At 44.1% G+C, this 19,066-nt stretch overlaps 1 protein-coding gene and 1 long non-coding RNA gene across 3 annotated transcripts in view; one reads left to right on the forward strand and one right to left on the reverse strand.

Annotated features, from left to right (window-relative positions):
• Positions 1-4,041, reverse strand: part of LOC109314221 — a 17,499-nt gene extending 13,458 nt beyond the window's left edge. Inside the window, exon 1 of the long non-coding RNA XR_002102249.1 lies at positions 3,910-4,041. This is a non-coding gene — a long non-coding RNA (uncharacterized LOC109314221). The remainder of the gene's footprint in view (positions 1-3,909) is intronic.
• MEGF6 (multiple EGF like domains 6) overlaps positions 1-19,066 on the forward strand; it is a 313,131-nt gene that overhangs the window by 88,478 nt on the left and 205,587 nt on the right. The gene's annotated exons all lie outside the window — the stretch shown is intronic.

The following is a 19,066-nucleotide window of genomic DNA, read 5'->3' on the forward strand; positions in this document are numbered from 1 at the left end:
CCCCTCATCCAAGTCACTGATGAAGATGTTGAACAGTGCGGGCCCGAGGACCGAGCCCTGCGGAACCCCACTGCCCACGTCCTTCCAGGCCTTCACTGGTCTCTCATTGTTCTTCATCTTTAAAACACTGAAGTTCCATTCTTCTTGTTCTCTGATCTACAAACAGAGCTGTGCTTGTTTAATGAAGGTGTGGTGTTAAACTAATGTAGCTAATTGAGTGCACAGAACCCTGCAACAGTGTTTTCCAAACTTTGGATACTTGAGACTTTTCTCTGGATTAAAATTGGCAGCACACTTCACTTTTACTCTGAAAAAGATACATATTTTAGAACACATATTCCATTCCATTCCCCTGCCAGAAGAAACCATGCCAGTGCTGAGATGTACTGTTAAAAAATAACTCCATAAATTTTCTGAATTTTGTAATACCCCAGTTGAAAATCACCAAGATGGACCTAAATTCAGAAAAGAGATGGAGGGGCCTGGAAGCTGAAAAAGTTGAGAATCACTGATCTAGCTGGTGCCACTTAAGGGTGGCAGGACCAGGACCAGGACCTTACCATGCTGTGCCTGACTTTTCCCACTGTTCGCCTTCTGTCTACCCCTTCTGCACTTCCGGGGTACAAAAGTAGCTCCTGCTGCTGAGGCCGCTCCTTTAGGGTCTCACATGCTGGTGAACAACACTGCAGCCCCAACTGCTGGCCCTAGGAGTGTTGACATAAGTGGCAGGGTTGAGCTAGGGTGGAAAGTGTGGCTCTGTCCATGCATCTACCTGCTCACAGCAGAGTACGCTGCTGGGAAAGTTGGCTGTGGGTGTCACCAGGTCTGTCTGGGGGTGCGGAAGACAGCAGCAGCCATAGTTCCCAGAAGAGCAGCCTCAGGTGCTGCTGGAGTAATTGGGGCAGGTGCAGGGTGCTGGATGGGGAAGGAGACACTTACCTTCTCACACAAGGGGATCTTGTGGCACACTTGCATTGTTCTTGCAGCACACTAGTACGCAGTGGCACACCCTTCGGGAATTGCTGCCCTATACTAATTACATGGGTGAGCTAAATCACTGTAAACTGGATGGAAGCCAATGTAAGACCTTGCATGCATGATGCTCCACTGGTTTACTGGCATTTGTGTGTAGGAAGCCTAGTCTCAGCCTCTTAACTCTTTTAAAATAAGTGTCTGCCATATTGACTGTAGCCATAGCCAGGGCTTTGTATATAACATCTGCCTAACAGAGAAACCATCCTTTACCAGGGGAAACTGTTAATATTCAAAGTATTATGATGCCACACTTAAGCAGTGAGTTACACAGTTGCTAAACTCAAGTTCTTATTCTGGCTGGAATGCTGACCCTCACTGTGGTCATGTTTAATTTCTTTTCAAAGCCTTTGTGGACAGTGCCACCCCATGCCTTATGCCTTGCAGCTGTTTAACTGTAGGTGTTTCTACTATCCATTCCAAAGTCTTGACTACAGCTCCATAGAAGCACCTCAGCATAGCTATGCAGCAGCAGACTGCTTATGCTAGGCTCATAATTAAGACTTATCCAGCTTCTTGGATGGGTTTTGCAGCCAGCACTGACTTAAATGTCCTGCTAGCACTGCCAAGTTAGCAAGCTTAAAGCTACCTCAACAGTGACCTTAAAAGATATGCCTTGAAAATTATCAGCATGCTGGTTGTCCTGGATACACAACACTTTATTATTTGAGTGTATTTGATGCACTGGGGATGTCTCTGATGAACAGTACTGTCCATGCATGTGAAATTTACTGAAGCACAATTTCACATTGAGGGTCCCCTTCATCTGAGGCATCTATAGGCCACCCATCCCTAGGACTCTGTGGGGCTGAGCTGCACTGCTACGCAGTGTGTCCACAAGTAATGGATAGTGCAGTGATCTTCAGGGAAGGTTAGCTGTGAAATAAGCAGGGGTAACTGACGAATAAGCAGTCATGGATTAAGCAGCAGTAGCACCATCAGGATGTGGTGAGGACAACAGATGACAATGGTTTCCCTCTTAAAGCCACATATATTCTTGGATGGTGCTGTGAAATGGCGAGTACAGGTTGCTCCTGTAATAAACTTGCCCACCTGTGGGTCTACAAGTCCTCAGTGGCAGTCAGGTTCCGCAGGGCTCGGTCCTCGGGCCTGCACTGTTCAACATCTTCATCAGCAACTTGGATGAGAGGGTAAAAAGCACCCTGTTCAAATTCACAGACGACACTAAGATGTGGGGAGAAGTGGGCAAGCTAGAAGGGAGGAATAGGCTGCAGTCAGACCAAGACAGGTTACAGGGGTGAGTGGATGAGAACTGGATGGGTTTCAACACTGACAAGTGCAAGCTACTGCACTTGGGGAGGAAGAGCCAGCAGCATACCTAGAGGCTGGGGAACTCCCTTCTCGTCAGTGCAGAGGCAGAAAAGGATCTTGGAGTCATCATTGATGCCAAGATGAACATGGGCTGGCAGTGTGGAGATGCAGGCAGAAAGGCCAACTGCACCTTGTCATGCATCCACAGATGCATCTCAAGCAGGTCCAAGGAGGTGATCCTCCCCCTCTATGCAGCACTGGTCAGGCCGCAGCTGGAGTACTGCATCCAATTCTGTGCGCGGCACTTCAGGAGGGATGTGGACAGCATGGAGAGGGTCCAGAGGAGGGCCACTCACATGATTGGGGGCAGCAGGGCAGGCTACGGGACCTGAACCTGTTCAGCCTCCACAAGAGAAGGCTGAGGGGGGATCTAGTGGCCTGTTACAAACTAGTCAGGGGGTCCAGCAGGCATTGGGGGAGTCCCTGTTGCCCCGAGCACTACCAGGAGTGACTAGAAATAAAGGATACAAGTCCAGTGGTGGAAACTACAGAGGGGTCACCATGCTGTCCACCACAGAAAAGATCACTGTGAGAACCCTTCTGAACCATCTCCTTCCACTTACTGAAAAGCTCCTACCGGAATCTCAGTGTGGGTTTAGGTCATCAACAGGCACAAGTGACATGATCTTCACAGCTCATAAGCTGCAGAAGAAATATTGGGAACAACATAAGCTTCTCTATATGGCCTTCTTTGACATCACAAAAGCTTTCAACTCTGTCAGCCAGGAAGTGTTGTAGAGGATCCTTTTGAAGTATTTGTACCCATCAAAATTTGTCACCATTCTCTGCCTGCTCCATGGTAACTTAAAGTATGTGAGTGGTGGTTCTCAGTAATAGATCTATCACAGATCCCTTAGAGGTTAAAATGAAAGCAAGGCTGCATCATCACTCCAGTGATCTTCTCAATATTCCTTGCCACGATACTACATCTGATCACCAGCAAGCTTGAAGCTGGAGTGGAGCTAAACTACTGAATGGATGGTAAACTGTTTAACCTCAGCTGATTCTGAGCCAGAACCAAGATCACCCTAACCACAGTCATTGAGCTCTAGTGGACTGATGATGCTGTAGTGTGTGCTCACTCACAAGCAGAGTTTCAGGCAATTGTCAATGTCTTAACCAAGGCATATAAGAAAATGGGATTCATTCAACATTCAGAAGCCTAAGGGCCTCCACCAACAAGCTTCTAATGGCCATTCCCCAACTTTGATAATCCAGGTCCACAGCGAGACTTTGGAGAACGTTGAGTATTTCCCATACCTTGGGAGCCATCTCTTGCAGAAGGCTGACATCAAAGAAATCCAACATCACCTTAAATGTGCAAGTGTAGCCTTTGGACACCTAAAGAAACGGGGTGTTCAAAGATCATGACAGCAGATCTGAAACCAGGCTCATGTTTTATCAAGCAGTCACGATCCCCACCTCGCTGTACGGAGTTGAGTCATGGACAACATACAGGAGACACCTAACATTGTTGGAGAGGTATCATCAATACTGCCTGTGGAAGATCCTCCAAATCTAGTGGGAAGAGAGATGCACCAACACTAGCATCCTCTTGCAACCAGACACCATTAGTATTGAGGCAGTGATCATCTGGCATCAATTTTGTTGGGCTGGCCATGTCATCCAGATTTCTGACTCCAGACTCTTGAAACAAGTTTTATTCTCCCAGCTCAGCCAAGGCATACGCTCCAGAGGAGGGCAGAGAAAGCACTTCAGAGTTGTCCTCAAGGCCAACTTTAAAAAATGCAACATTGATGTTAACTCAGGGAAACCATTGTCCAGGACTGCCCCAAATGGAGGAAGAGTCTTCTGCAATCTCAGGACTTTGACACCTCACGACAACAACAGAAGATGGAAAAGCAGGAGCAGCAAAAACAGTGTGATGAGGTCCAAATAAAAAATCCGGCAACACCCACCCCACACGGAAACATATGTCCAAGCTGCAGTAGAGTCTGTCGATCCTGGGTAGGCCTCATCAGCCATTTTCGGATACGCAGATAAGACAATTATGGAAGATAATCATCCTCGACTGCAAGGAATTGCTGAAGATACCCAGGGCTGCATCTCAGTGCAAAATGCAAAGAAATTGCACAGTCAACATCCAGTTATTTATGCTGATAGCTCAGAGACCTGTTGTTACTTACTGAATCTTTTTTCAAAGCCAACAAAGGGACAAGGGTTGTTAAAACCAAAAAGCTACTGCAATACAAGAGGTGTGTAAGCACTGAGCATCTGCAACTCCATGTTCAACATTATGCAGGATGGAGTCTGCCTTTTCATAATTATAGTGCAGGTATACCATTGATGGTAATATTTCACAGTGTACTCTTCAAAGCACTATTATATATGTTTTACAACAGTAATGAGAGACCTCACTACCATGTAGTCAGTGCTATGAAAACTTTACTGAGAAATGGGACACTGCTGGTTTTTTATGAAAAAACATTGGGTTGGTTACGTGAGAATAAAGTAGTTGACCACTAAAAATCACTGCCTTATGCACATTGAAAAAGTTGTTTTATACATTTTCCAAACTATCTCTTTGTAACAGCAGCCCAGAAAATGACTGACTGCTGTGTCTCACTTTACAGATAATTATCTCCTTCTTGAAAGCCCTTGCGAAGCAAAGCCGTTGTTCTTATCATGAAGATAAACAGTCAATGGGATGGGAGTATGATGTGCTGGGAGTAGAGGAGCAAAGGCCATAGTATATCTGCATGCTAGAACAAAAATGTTTAGAATAGAGTTAGAATTATGATTTATGTCTCTTGGTGGGCAATCCTGGCATTCTGCTTAGAAATGAAAAAGAAATAAAAATTATAGAGATGGGATTTTTCTTGATAAGAAAAAATGCATAGCAGTTACAATCATAAAAAAAGAGCAGCAGCATAACATCTCTTGACTGCTGATTGCAAACACTTTACAATGTTGAGTGAAAACTATGATCAGTTTTACAGGCAAGGAAACCAAAGAAGGGAGAGTGAGAAGGGACTTGCACAAGGTTACACAGTGAAGGGCAGAAGTGGGAATAAAGAGCCTGCCTCATACAGGCTCTTAAGCATGTGCTGAAGCACTGTTAGCATTGCTGTACATGCTTGGAATTACTCACAGCTTTAAAATTAAGGGTATGCCAAAGTGCTTAGCTGAGCTGAGGTGAGAACTCTAGTCTCCTGAAGGTCCCTCTTACTCAGCTCTAATACAGTAATTGCTATTTAATGTACCAGGGACAAAACATGCTTTGACTACCTCCCTGTGTACTCAGCATCCTGCAGCAGAAGAGTTCTTAATTTTTATATTTCTACTTATATATGGGTCATAAAGTGCCTCCTTGCTGCTCCTGTTTTTTGTGGTTTCACTATACTCCTAGTGCAGCTGGGTGTTTGCTGTTTGAAAGTCACTGTTTTCAGAAGAAGGCACAAGGGGTGTGCATCTACACTGATTCCTCTCAGTATGGCACAGACACCTGTTGTACTCTTCTTGCAGAAGTGGCCCTAATTAGATGGTTTGCTAGGTCCTTTTCTTACTTGAGTATTAAAAGTGACCCAAGTGGTTAATTCCATAAGCCAAACACCCAATATTTCCGCTAGTTTTTAATTGACTGGCTGGAGAATGGGGTGGCCCATTCAAACAGGTCTTTCTAAGCAGCTTGCTTGTGGGAAAGAAGTTTAGGATTGCTCAGTGAATCATTTAATAATCAGTGTTTTTCTAGTCTGCCATCCACAAAAGGAGCTTTGTTGTGTTATATGAGGGATGATTATATCTTCTTAAGGTACTGCTCTCCTTAGACACTGAGGCTGCTTAGCATTTGGCAGAAAACTTTCCCCATGCAGCTCTGAGATTTCCTACAGGAGCAAACAAAATATGTTTCTAAGTGAGGAAAACAAGATGCTCCAAGGTAATATCCCACCTTGCATTTCCTTGTCTTGCCTCTTCCAGAAGCTTTTGAATGTGTGAATTTGCTGTAGTTACTTCATCTTTTATCAACAGAAGAAAAAGGGAATATTTGTTCTTTAAGGTAGAAAAGTTTATATCTTGGCTTAGCTCTTCAGCATTCAGTACATTTACTAACCTGCTTAGAGCCAGCATCAACTGGATACTTACCCTCTCTAGAAAATAGGCAGTAGCCAATTAGTCTGACAGCCAGGGGGCCAGGCCACCCACCTCCTGACCTCCAGGACAGCCGAAGGGAATAAGATATTATAGCATCTCCTTAGAGTTTCAGGGTAAGTCTATAGTTGTGTTGATATATGAATTTTGCTCACCATGAGAGAATATGCCTCAGCAAGGTGGTCTGAAATCTTTAAAAAGGGCCTGGGATGAAAGCATAATATACATTTCCATTTGTGCTTTAGGTTACATCTTTTACAATCTCATGCATCACTGTGAGACTTGCTGTTGCTACTGACTGTGGACTGAGCAAAACACTACAGATCAATGAATATAAAGCCAAATGGAAATCCCCTTCTGTTTGGGAACATGCATGTATTTTTGGAAGAGTTACGGGAGCACTGTGTCTGATTAACTAGCACCATGCTGCAGGGAGCACGCTGATTGAGTGCTCTTTGGCACCTGTGATTATCTATGTCACAGGTGCCAAAGAGCAGTACAGGGACAATGCCGACATAACGTCCCTGATGCATGTGGTGAACTGTGGTGATATCTTGCCACTGCACCAGTGAAGGGAGAGGCTGAACTTCACTAATCATAAAATAGGAACAGGGAACTGTTTCCAAGACAGGAAGCTGTCAGTATTTTGTTTGTCAGGTATCTAAAAGAGTTGAGGTATACACTTGGCATGGACGTCTTAACTGTGGGTCATTGGTAGGTACAGCCTTAGAATTAAATTGTCTTGGCTGGACTATGGAGATTTTTTGGTTAAATGCAGGAGAGGAGTGGTCAGACACCCTGTGTGCTGTTTCTGGTTGCGCTCTGTCCACTTCGGTATGTCTCTTGACTGCCTCATACTTCTTTTTTGCCTGTTTATAAAATGGACCTCATCTGCTTTGATGATTTGTGCCTAGTCTGACTTTCTGCTTTGCTTTGGAGAGAAGGTGCTAGGGATAGGCCCAGTGAATTTACTACTGTCTATTCATTTTATTATGATGATCTGTTTCATGAGAAGAAATCAGAGGTGGCATTTGAAAGTGTTTTTAATCCAAGGGGCTCCAAGAGCATCTCTGGCTGTTCTCCCTGGGCAGCTCAAGTAACCTGTGGTATTTCATCCTCCTGGCAGTGCTGGGGTCCAAAGTTTTCACAGGTCAGATTTTGCATGTAGCATTTATTCCAAACTGTCATGGTGGAGAGCAAGTCCCTTGAACCACTGTATAGCTTTCCAGTTTTGTGCCCCTTGTAGTGGGGCTGAACATACCAGGTATGGGTATTGGATATGCTGCTGAAAGTACGGGAATGCCCCCTGCTTCACTGACTCCCTGCTTTCCCAGTAGACCACAACGATATTGCGAGAGTAATTACAACAGCTTGCAGAATGGCTGTGGCCCAGTGTATTTTGAGAAGGTCTTTTTTCTGGGAAATTTTGTGGTGTGAGCTGAGAGCACAAAGGCTATTATTTTTGTTTTATACAGCAAAATCAGCAATTCGGCTGCGTTTCACAGCCGGGCAATTGTCTTGGTTTCATGTTTGCTTGCTAAATATTCCACTGTGCGTGGACAGCTTCAACAGTGCTCTGGGATCCAGAGGCATGCTATGGTTCTAACTCTGCTGCACCTTCCAGACTGACCCTTCCTAATTAGTCTGGCTGTGTATTGAATGGTCAGCTAGACCAAGCTGCTCTGACCACACACAAAGAGCAGATTGGCTGAGGAATTGAGGAGGGCCCTATTATTAGTTTCCTCTTTTTCAAAGCCAGCTGAAAGGGCTTTGTTGCTCCTGTAAGACACTGTTGTTTCTTTCCTTTATTGCTCTACCCTCATTTACACAAATGTTTAACTTGCCCTCAGTGTTGTTGAGTTGCCTAATGACCCTATTTCTTTCCCTAATCCCTTCAAACTGTTCAGCTGGAAGTGATTTGGAGTGTTTCTGCATTGGCTGCTTAATGGGGAAGGAGGTTGAGACTGGACAACTGGTTTTACTGTTGAGATCTTACCAGAGTCTTTTCTAACCAGATGTCAAAGAGAAGTGCTGAATTGCAAAATACTTTAGTGCATTAAAAACAAAACTGGAAAAGTTTGGCTGTGTCTTCCCATAGGAGCAAAAGAAAAGTACTTTTGAGATCACTTTGTAGATGGACCAGCCAGCAGCAGCATTCCTGTCCAAGAATAAAAGACAGTCAGGGCTGTGTTGGAGTCCATGTATGTGTCATCATAAAACCTTGTTGTCAACTCAGGTAGCTTTTCTAGTCCACAGTGATCCGCTGTGAAGATTTGTGAGTCTGACAATAACAGGATATTGTGCTTAATGTTTTGTGGTTTTACAGGTCACAAGTCTGGCTTAAAATAGGTTTGTGGGTCTAAATGACAGCAGTTGTTCTTTAGCTCCCACAGTGCTAGATATATTCCACTGTTAATAGCACTAGTATTAAATTTAGCAGAACTTTCTCCTCCAGCAGCCAAAATGTCACAATACTGTTATTGACAAACAACCTGTGGAATTGGGCTGATTGAGCTTCTGAGGATCCCATAAATGGAGGAAAAGAAATAGTTTGCTTCTTGTCCATAGGGAGGTACGTGAATACACTGGGCTGTGTTTCTTTTTCTGGCTCCTTTTCAGAAAAAGGAACAAGGGCAGCCTCTGCAAGCCTCCATTTCATTCTGTATTATCAGCTTGTCCATCAGCCAAATATTAGGTATTTAATAGTTGGCAAACAGGTAGCACCAACCTCTTTGAAGCAGCTAGTGAAATGAAAACAAGGCAAGGCCATGTGAGGATTGATTTAGTTGCAAATCAAAATTTTGGTAATGAGTTTTAAAGGGAAAAGAAAACAAGCCCTGCTAGGGAGAGGAGTTGGGTTTGTATCCAGGAACCACCTTTCTTTCTAGATCCTTTCCCAACATACACTTGAAAGCTGAACTGATTAATAGCTTGTTTCAGGCCAAAATCCTCCTTGCCTCATTCCCTGTCAGGTTTCTGATAAGGTGCGTCTGGAGATGTGAAGCATGGTCTTTTGAATAGTTTGGATGCAAGCGCTGGAGAGTTGCTCTATAGGTCATTTAGGTTTTTTTTTTTTTACATGTTTTGGATTAAATGAATCAATATTAGAAGTCACTGGAAAGCAATAACTATAAAGTGCTCTAGGTTCCATGTTTGGTAACTTAAAATATGCATGTTTTAGAAGGTATTCCCAAAATATTTGATGTTAACGAAGCAGACAGTAGTTGATCAGCCATTGCTCTGATTACTGTAGAATTTGAAAGAACCTTTCCATTCACTTCAAACATCCCATGGGTTCCTTCATGTTCTTATTTACTAGACTGAAGTCAGAATTTCAGGGTTCAGGATTTTGTTTTTCCTTGAAAGAGTTAACTCCAGCAGATAAAGGAAAGCTCAGGGCTAATGCTTTTGACATGACTTGCAAGTCTGTTCTCAGGTTTTGGCAGATAAAAGAGGAATTGGTTTGTAATAATAATATTTGGCCTTTACATAGTTTCAGAATCTTCATACATTTATGTATGGAATCATCCTACAGACATTCACTGTTTAATACCATCATCTGCATGAAGGTGCTGCAAATATTTTCTGCAGTTCACAGAGAACTCAAATTAGCTATCCCAAGTCACTGGTTTTTATATTAGAATTAAGTCATTCCATTTTAAGTACTGACATAGGGTTTGATTAATAATTTTGGCTCTCGAACAGGTTTTTAAGACTGTTTTCACTTTCAAGATATTTTTAACATGCTGGTATGTAATACTAAGGCAAACTTCTACAGCCTGCAAAATCAGTCTGGAGCAGGGTCTCTATTCTCATTTATAAGCAGGCCAGAAGTATTGTGCAAAAACAGCCAGGTATTGTGGAATGATGGGTTCTGACCTCACCAGTGTGCCTCAATGTAACAGCACAGAAAACAGGAACTAGGCACTTCAGAAAGTCATGTTCAGATTCATATTAAGGCCGAGAGAAAAGTTGGGCAGACGGGCCAAAATTTCTTCCTTTTTCCTCATTGGTTCTGCTTTGTGTATTATCCAGCAGTATGTAAGATACCTCAAGGTTTTGCAGTATAATCTTCACTAATAACTGCCTTTCAGCAATGGTGCTTTGTGTTGTTATTCTCCAACTCTACCCAGCAAATACCATCTAGTAGGTCAGCAAAGATGTCTGTCTTTCCCCAGCAGCTATTCACTGTTGCTCAGAATTGTTCAGGGATGAGGTTAGGAAAGTAGCGCGAATAAGTGGAAATCTCTTCTGTCACCAGGAGTAGAAGCTCAGATCCAGGGGGCGGGGGGCATGCAGCACTTGTAGATGAATAGTGCAGCTGGGAGGGAGCCTTAATCAGTATGGGCTGAGTCTGAGTTTCAGAGAGGAATGGGGACAACAGCTTGTTATCTTAATGTCTGACACTAATGAAAGGGGGGAAACTGTCTGCTGAGACCGCAGTGGTTAAGCTTTGTTCCTAGGCATTCTCATGTTGGGCCTTGTCGTGTGATGGCAGGACACCACCTTCAAAGGGATGCGTGTTTTTTGTACCTGTTTACTTCAGTGATAACTGAGGATGCTCAACTTCTTACACCAATAGGGTCTTAATTGTTACAGTACCCATACAATTGCTGAGTGTCAGTCCCCACTCCCATCTTCCCCATGGGTTTCAAGTGGACAATTGCAGCCAACTGTGACCAATTAAAAGGGTAGTTTTTGTATGCAAACCCTTACCAGCTCTAGGAAATGTAGGTTGGGGTTTGAAGATCATTAATGGCATTTTCAGTCTTGTTTGTGAGCTGTGTATTCCACCCCAAATACTCCTTTAAACTCCTGATGAAAGCCAAAATGTATGCATAGAGGTGAGCTGAATGATATTTAGGTGGAGAGAACAGATAATTTTCCAAGCAGTCAAAATATTACAGTCTGCAGATGGACCTCCAGGGATCTCTTGGCATAACTGGTAATAAGAACTAGATGCATGAACGCCAAATGAAGAGAATTAATGCTGAGTCTTTGAACCATTGCATGACAGGATGAGGGAGATCCCACCAAAGTCAGGAAGCCAAGGGCCATTGGGAAGTTCAAAAACTCTGGCCCAACAAGCTGGCTTTCAGGAACAGCAGATAATTTAAAAAAAGACTCCAAATGCCTACAGTTTAGCCTGGGCAGGGTGTCCAAAATGCAGCATTTGCAGTCAGAGAAATTTTATTCTTGTTGACTGGGATCAAGGACAAGTGGGGCAAACTGATTTCAGTAAAATATAAAACATACTAAATCTTTGCTTGTTTCTAGAACTGAACCTAAATTAAACATTGGGAAGAAGGTCTGAAAGGTTTACCCAGCATTGCTTAACATGAACAACAACAGCAACAACCTTTTCAGAATTGATTCCAAACTCTGACCCAATTAAGATTCACATGTACCTGGATGAGAATTACAATTCGAAGTGGAGAGGAAGGTTCTTGACCTCTAAGGATTCTTATGCATTGGGAACAGATTAGTTGACCCTTATATTCCCTGTAACATCCTATAGTAATGCCCTCTTCATTAGCATGGGCAGCATGGATGAAACTGAGTCAGGATGATCTGAGTAGCTGAGTTATGTCTTTGAGCTAAAGTTTGGGCCCTATTTTTCAAGCAGGTATTTGCATGAGAAATCGGGGCAAGGCCTGCCTGTATCAGATATAAGGTTTACATGCAAAGTGCTTACTTACACAAGTTACGTTTTCATATGATCAGGTCCCTGAAAGTGCTCTATAGCCATGACATAACACGAACACGGTTGCAGAGCGCTTTTAAAGTGTAAAAAACGCACAAAAATGAACCCTGTTCAAATCAGGTAATAGGTGAAGGTGCTCTAAAGCAGTGCACCTTAGGGAACTTGTGTTCCCTTCGGGGTTCATTTTTCATGCTTTGCAGAGCTGGGCTGGTGCTCCCCCACTGGTGAGCGCTAGCCCAGCTCCACTCCCAGAGCTGTCAGTGGGAGAGGAAGGGCTGGAGAATGGAGCTACCAGCTGCTTTGTCTGGCCAGAGCTGGAGTGGGGGAGGCAGGGTGGGATGGAGTCCTCTTGCCTTGCAGACCTGGTCCAGCTCCCCACAGTCCTGCAGTCAGGGTAGTGGGGGTGGGGTGCAGCAAGTGAAGGGGCTCTGTTGCACCCTGCCCCCCTCCATCTCTGGCCATGCAAAGCAGCCAGCAGCAATATGCCTCCCTGTCCCTCCCCCTTCCTCCCCTGCTGACAGCTCTGGACCTGGGCTGAGGGGGTGGAGGCAGTTTGGCAGCCTCTTTAGTGGCTGCTGGAGCACTTCCGCTTGCAGGCCAGGGCTGGTGCAGGCAGGCTCCAGCCCTCTCCACTCCAACCCAATAGGCGAATGCTGTGAACACCTTTGAGTAAAGTGCTATGAGTTAGAATGGGGCCCTAAACATCTGTGGGTGCCTGTAGAGACATCAAGGGTCCCTTCAGGTGAGACTGCAGTCTGTGACTCCTTGACAGAGCGCTCAGTGCAGAGTTCACTGAAGTCAGGAGTCTTGTCACCATAACGCAGTGGCCTCTGGAACAAGCCCACACAAGACTGTCAGCTCAAAGGTAAACCTAGTTGCTATGGCTTTGTACAGAGTCCTTTTAGGCACTGTTGTAGGTGCACTTAATATCTCAGCCTCTTGATTCTAACCCCCCTAGGTATGTGGTATTACCAAAGCTATCGGTCTTTGTGGCATCTCTGTTTTCCTCTGCTGAAATATTTGTAATCACGAATTCATTGCACTTGTTTCTAGCCTATAAAAATGGGAGGGGTTTGGTTTTTGATAGTTCTGCTCTCTTTGGATTATGTAGATAGAAGTCAAACGCACCTCTTTCACTGCACATGAAATGCTCAGAAAAGATGGTGGCCCCTCAGTATGGAGACTGAAGTCTCTGTAAGTAGAGCAGGCACAGCAGGGGCAGTGGTACTGCAAGCTGTCTCCAAGCATTCCTTATCAATTATCTCAGACCAGCCTCGCCTCCTGAGCCTCCATGTCATCTCTGATTTAGAGTGTCATTTAGTCTTCATCCCCATTTTGCCTTAGCTGATGTTGATAGCAAGGAGACCAATTAGTATAATCTGTGATGGCAACTTTTGTGATGGGGATACCTGTCTGCTGGTAACTGCAGTCAGAGGCAAAAACCTCATTTCAGAGCTCCCAGAGAGAATGGTTTGAGAGAATCTTTCGGCAGCAGATGCATTTGTTGGCTGAATAACGTTATTTCAAATGTTTTTAACTGCTGTGTTTTTTACCTTCTGAGGTACTCTGGGACAATTGGATAGAGGATGAAATAATAAAAAAAATTAGACTTTTTACTTCAGTTTCTTGGAAGAGTTTGTTTAGTTGCTTTAAGAATGTCAAATGAATTCTGCCTTCACATTTACATCCCTGACAGTTCCTCTGTTTTCTTATTGATCCTTGTTGCTGTTGGGTTGTTTCTGTTCTGTATCCTGCTAAGAGTTTTCAAGTCATTGAGCTTTTTTACATTGTAGAGAAAACACACTGAGTTTATTTCTCATGACCTTTAAACATTGGGAATTATCTTCAAGAGACCTCATGAAAAAGCCACGCAATCTCCTCAAAGTGAGACTGACCCTATAAAGAAGTTTGGTTGAGGTTGTGACCATATTACATCAGGATTTTTAGAGGTCAGTGAAATGCAAAACTATTAATAATTCAAGATCTTTGCCTCTTGATATAAATTTGGAAGTGGGAGTCTCTATTAATATGGATATATTTGGGGGCAAAACCAGTTTCCAATAAAAATAGAGTGAAATTAGGAATGAAGACAAGAAGAAATGATTACCGTTAGAACAGACTTTACTGAATTTTTTGTTGAAATGATCAGAACTGATACACATTTAACAATTAATTCAGCACTGCATGATATGTCCTAGAATGGTTTGCTTTTACCTCAAAAGTTTTTGCTGCAGTTGATAAATCTGTATTCCTCAGATGTGTTGCTGTTCTCAAGGCAGCATTTTGTGCCAGTGAACGTCAACTTTTAATTCTATTTCCAAAATAAATTATAACCAGCTTAGGTGCAGGTTTCTCCTTCATATTTTTGTGTGCACGTTTTGATCTCAACACATTCCCTCCATTCCCTCCTAATGTTAAAGATGCATAATATGATTATTATAATGATTTATTCTAGTTTATTGTAATGTCACTCATGTAATAATTCAAGAAACAGATATTCTGGGATTCCACTAATTAGAAAGACCGTGTGTTCTGAGAAGACGCGTTGAAGATTCCAGCTTCTAGCAGGATAATTAATGAAGGACACGTGAGAATGGGAGGATGCTTTCCTTACATCCCTGAATCAGATTCAAGTGCTTGGACGCTCTGTGCATTCCAGCGGTGTTCTGGAGTGCTTTCAGCTGAGACGAGCTTTGCTCTTCTGTACAATGTCAAGCCAAACCAAGTTGTTTGATAACAGGGCTCTTTCGAGGAGGAGTAGAAGCTTTTTCACTGACAACCAACATAAACAGAACAACAGCTGGCACCAGCCAGAGAGAAAAATAATTTATTACAAGTTCTTTTTATTGCTTAATGTAGCAAATGAAAACCAATATCTTAGGAAACTGGAATTCTGCTTGTACTGATTTCATTACATTAAGTCCAAATGTATGGCTCAGGCTAGTACTGTGAGTTCAGAGACTAGCTCTTACCCCTTGCTCATTCCAACAGGTGAAATGTTGGAAGGTGCTACTGTTTTAGCTGTGGTGTCTAGTATGAGCAGGCAACAAACACTGTGTATAAAGTGCTGCAAGCATCCTGGAGTCCCTCCATGCTGCTCCCACCCTAGCTACCATGTCAAGAACAGCAAAGATGAGAAAAAAAGAGTCTACTATAGGTGCTGCCATAGAAGAATGGTGTTTGCAGAATCTTTCCCTTTGTAGCCCATACTTTACCAGTGAAGTTTCCATTTCTTCCAAGGCTGGAGGTGTATCCTCTCTAGCCAGTGGTGCATTTCTGGATATTTTGAAAGCATTAGTTAGTTAATGAAGGTTGTGTAAAAATGCAGGGGAGAATTATTTTGGATAAAACATGAACCATGCATTTGCCTATATAACCTTCATTTTGCTGACTTGAGAACAGAACCCCAAATCAACCTTGCCTAAGGCTGTAGATTATTCCAATAGTTGTAGTTTCATTTCTAGTTTTCGGCTGAATGAAGAACTGCTTGTGCCAGAATAGTCCCAAAAAGATCATTTTCCCAGGATTTCTGGTTGGGTTTGGAAAGCGGAAGAGCCATAAGTGTCATTATGTTCTTGTGGTATTTCCTGCTCATTTCGGGGACTCAAGATGTTGAGAGAATAATTATCTAAATGGAGCCATCACTACTCACAGTCCCCTTTAAAGGGAGATAAAATTATACAGCTTCTACAGATGACTAAAGTTTTGCAGAGAGACCATTATCATCTCTGTGGCAGGAGGCACTCTGAGAAGAGACCTGTTCCTCAGTATCAGGCACGTGCAGAAGCCTCATTTGCCTTCAACAATTATCACAGCTCAAATTCATTAACAAGAGCTGCTGCAGTCAGACTTAGTTTCCTTTAATTGGAGGCTTCATACCCAACACAACTGTACCACAGAAGAAATTCAGAGACTCTTTATATATTATTAGAGTGTCAAGACTTTTTTTTTTTAATAGAAATATGGGAGTTCTGATTTTTTCTTTCTGCAGCCAGTGATTCATAACTAATGGTTATACCAGTTTTCAAGGTTACAACTCAGAAGGGCACTGGAATGTTTAAAGTCAGGTAAGAAAGTCGTAAGGTCATAGCTCACCCTTTGAAAGCATATATTGTATTTTACAGTTTTTGAATAAAAATTAATTGATGTTCAGCCTCATTACCAGTACATACTAATGTGTTTCTCCTTCTAACCCCAAACACGCACACTATACCTATAGGCAAAACTGAAGTCCCAAATCTAGGGGTGCACTGATAAAGATTTTTTGGGCTGATCCCAATGGCTGATTATTGACAAGACATATTGGCCAATACTGATCCGATTGCCAGTATGCAGCCCGGCAACTTGGAGAGCAGTGTTTGGATGGTAAGTCTGTTGGGGGGGAAGGTGTGTGTGGGGAGGGGCAGATTGAAGCTCCTATGGTGAGGGAGGGAGTGGGGCTGGGGCAGAGGCAGGTGCTGCTCAGTTGGGGCGGGATGCAGGATGGAGCCAGTGGCTTGTCTGGATGGCACAAGGTGGGGCAGCAGCTCCCGTTGCTGCGTGCACCCTAGGGGAGGCATGGGGGTGGGGGAGCACATGCTCTCCAGATCTGTGCACAGGGTGAGAATGGGCTGCTGCTGCCAGAGGCTGTGCTGGGCTCTTCATGGTGGCTGCACTCGTGCCAGGCCGGGCAGGGTGGGGCGCGCAGTGGCAGCACTGGGAGGGGAGGATACGGATGGTCAAAGCCACCCCAGAATTAACCATAGCCCCCCCTCCCAGTGCTGCAGCTGCCTGCCCCGCCCTGCGTGGCCCAAGTGCAGCCTCCAGAAAGATTCTGGCACAGCCTCCAGCCCCCAGCACACAGCAGCAGCCCACCCTTGCCCTGCATACAGGTCCAGGTGTCACTTACCCCCCATGCCTCCCTCGGGTGCACACAGTGGTGGGAGTTGGCCCCTTCCCTTCCCCCCAAACTCTCCGGAGAAGCTGCTGACCCTGTCCTCTGCCCTGCCCTGCCCCACCCCACCTGGGCAGCACCGACCCCAGCCGCAGCCCCACTCTCTCCCTCACCACAGGGGCCTCAATCTGCCCTTCCCTCCATCTTTTCCGGCCCCCATGCCTCTTCCCCCACACAGACTGACCAGCCGGATGCTGCTGTACAAGCTGCCGGGCTGCACACCTGGCTGCATGCATGCTGCAGCTGTGCACTTGCATGTGGCATTTATCAGCGACATTATCAGCCACATCAGCCAGAGAAAAACAATTGCTGATAATGTCAATTTTCCTTTTATTGGTGCTGATACGTTATGGACCGATGTATCGGTGCATCTTTACCCAAATCCCATCATAAATTAATGGCAGAGAGTTAAGAGTCGTGAACATTTTCCTCTGAGTTTCACACTATACCATAGTGTTTGAAGCACTAGAATCTTTATGGTTATAATCTCTGTGTTGGTTTCTTTATGCTTATTGTGAGTAATACATGTTCGTGCCTATACCTCACGGAATAATAGACTCTGTAGGAAGTCAGGTCAGATTTTTGGAGCATACTATATTGGTGATGTGGCTGGGCCATACTTTTTCTGTAAAACAGACTGACTTTTTTTCTACGTGTTCAGAGCAAGAGTACTAGCAGCCAGAAGGAGGGGCATATACACCTTTTATCAGTGGAAACAGCTACAGATTGAATAGGGTATCCAGTCAGTGTTTACTATTTCTGGGGTCAGACTTTCCAGTCCTAGATGGACTTATTTCCTCCCAGACACCCAACTGCATGCTTAACTTTATGGGACCGCAGTTTCTTGTGGTTTCATATGCACACATGTTGACTTGCTCAGACGTTTTTCTCTGCATAATTTAATGTACATGGGGCCTCCATAGCCCATTCTGGTTATTCCCATTGGCTACAGCAACACCTGTTAGGCTCTCAGTCTATACAAGCTAGCCAAGAAAACTGTTTTGAATGCCAACAGGTGTTTCTGGTTTAAGTGAATGGGAATGCTCATTAACTGTTTTTCTTTCTTTCCCTTGGGCAAATGAAAACCTAGCTGAGATCTGGAAATACTCCACTTAGCACCAGAACAGCAGGCGGCCCTGAAGACAGGGGCCAAGAAAGCAGAGTAAGTTCCCTCTCCTCTGGCTGTGTCCAACAGGCTTTCAGATTAGACTCCTGTGTTGTTGTCAGTTAGTAGCTGTCTTAAAAGAAAAAAAGGCATTCGTGGTTTGCACCCCCACAGTATAAGCCTTGTTGCCTCTCTTTTTCCTCTCTTGCTCATGTCAGTCCTGATCACTGCACAAGCTGGCCTATTAAAGGCATAGCAGTGCAAGCCCTGTACACCTTCCCCAAATGGGGCGTTCATTGTGTCAGCACCGTAAGTGAGCATGTTTTTATTTTCAGAATGCTCTGATTTAGTAATCACCTGCCTTTCTTTTGTGCCTTCAAACTGGGTTTCTCAGATTGTTCTTTCAGACAAAGTAACAGGTAACCATTGATCCTCTGGATCATTGTGTATGCCTAAGAGGTCTAGTTGGATGCCTGATGAATCTGCTTACATGCAGTCCAGTGACCATCACACCAAGACCTTCAACATATAAGCCAAGGCAAGCATATGGAGAAGCAGAGGCTGCCCAAGACCTGCCATCCCCCTTTTAGACAATTGAGACAAAATCCAAAGGCCAAACCGAATCCAGACATTTAGTGCCTCAATGGTTGTAGCTTCTGCCATTGAGCAGCAGGTAACTGTTGCTGACTGCCTAATGCCTTAGCGAAGGCATGTTTCTGTCAGGATTTCATAGATTTCATAGACATTAGGGCTGGAAGGGACCTCAGGAGATCATCGAGTCCAGCCCCCTGCCCAAAGGGCAGGAAGTCAGCTGGAGTCATAGGATCCCAGCAAGATAAGCATCCAATTT

The sequence above is a fragment of the Crocodylus porosus genome, unplaced genomic scaffold (assembly GCF_001723895.1).
Source record: "Crocodylus porosus isolate Cpor-Errol unplaced genomic scaffold, CroPor_comp1, whole genome shotgun sequence".
NCBI classification, from domain to species: Eukaryota; Metazoa; Chordata; order Crocodylia; family Crocodylidae; genus Crocodylus; species Crocodylus porosus.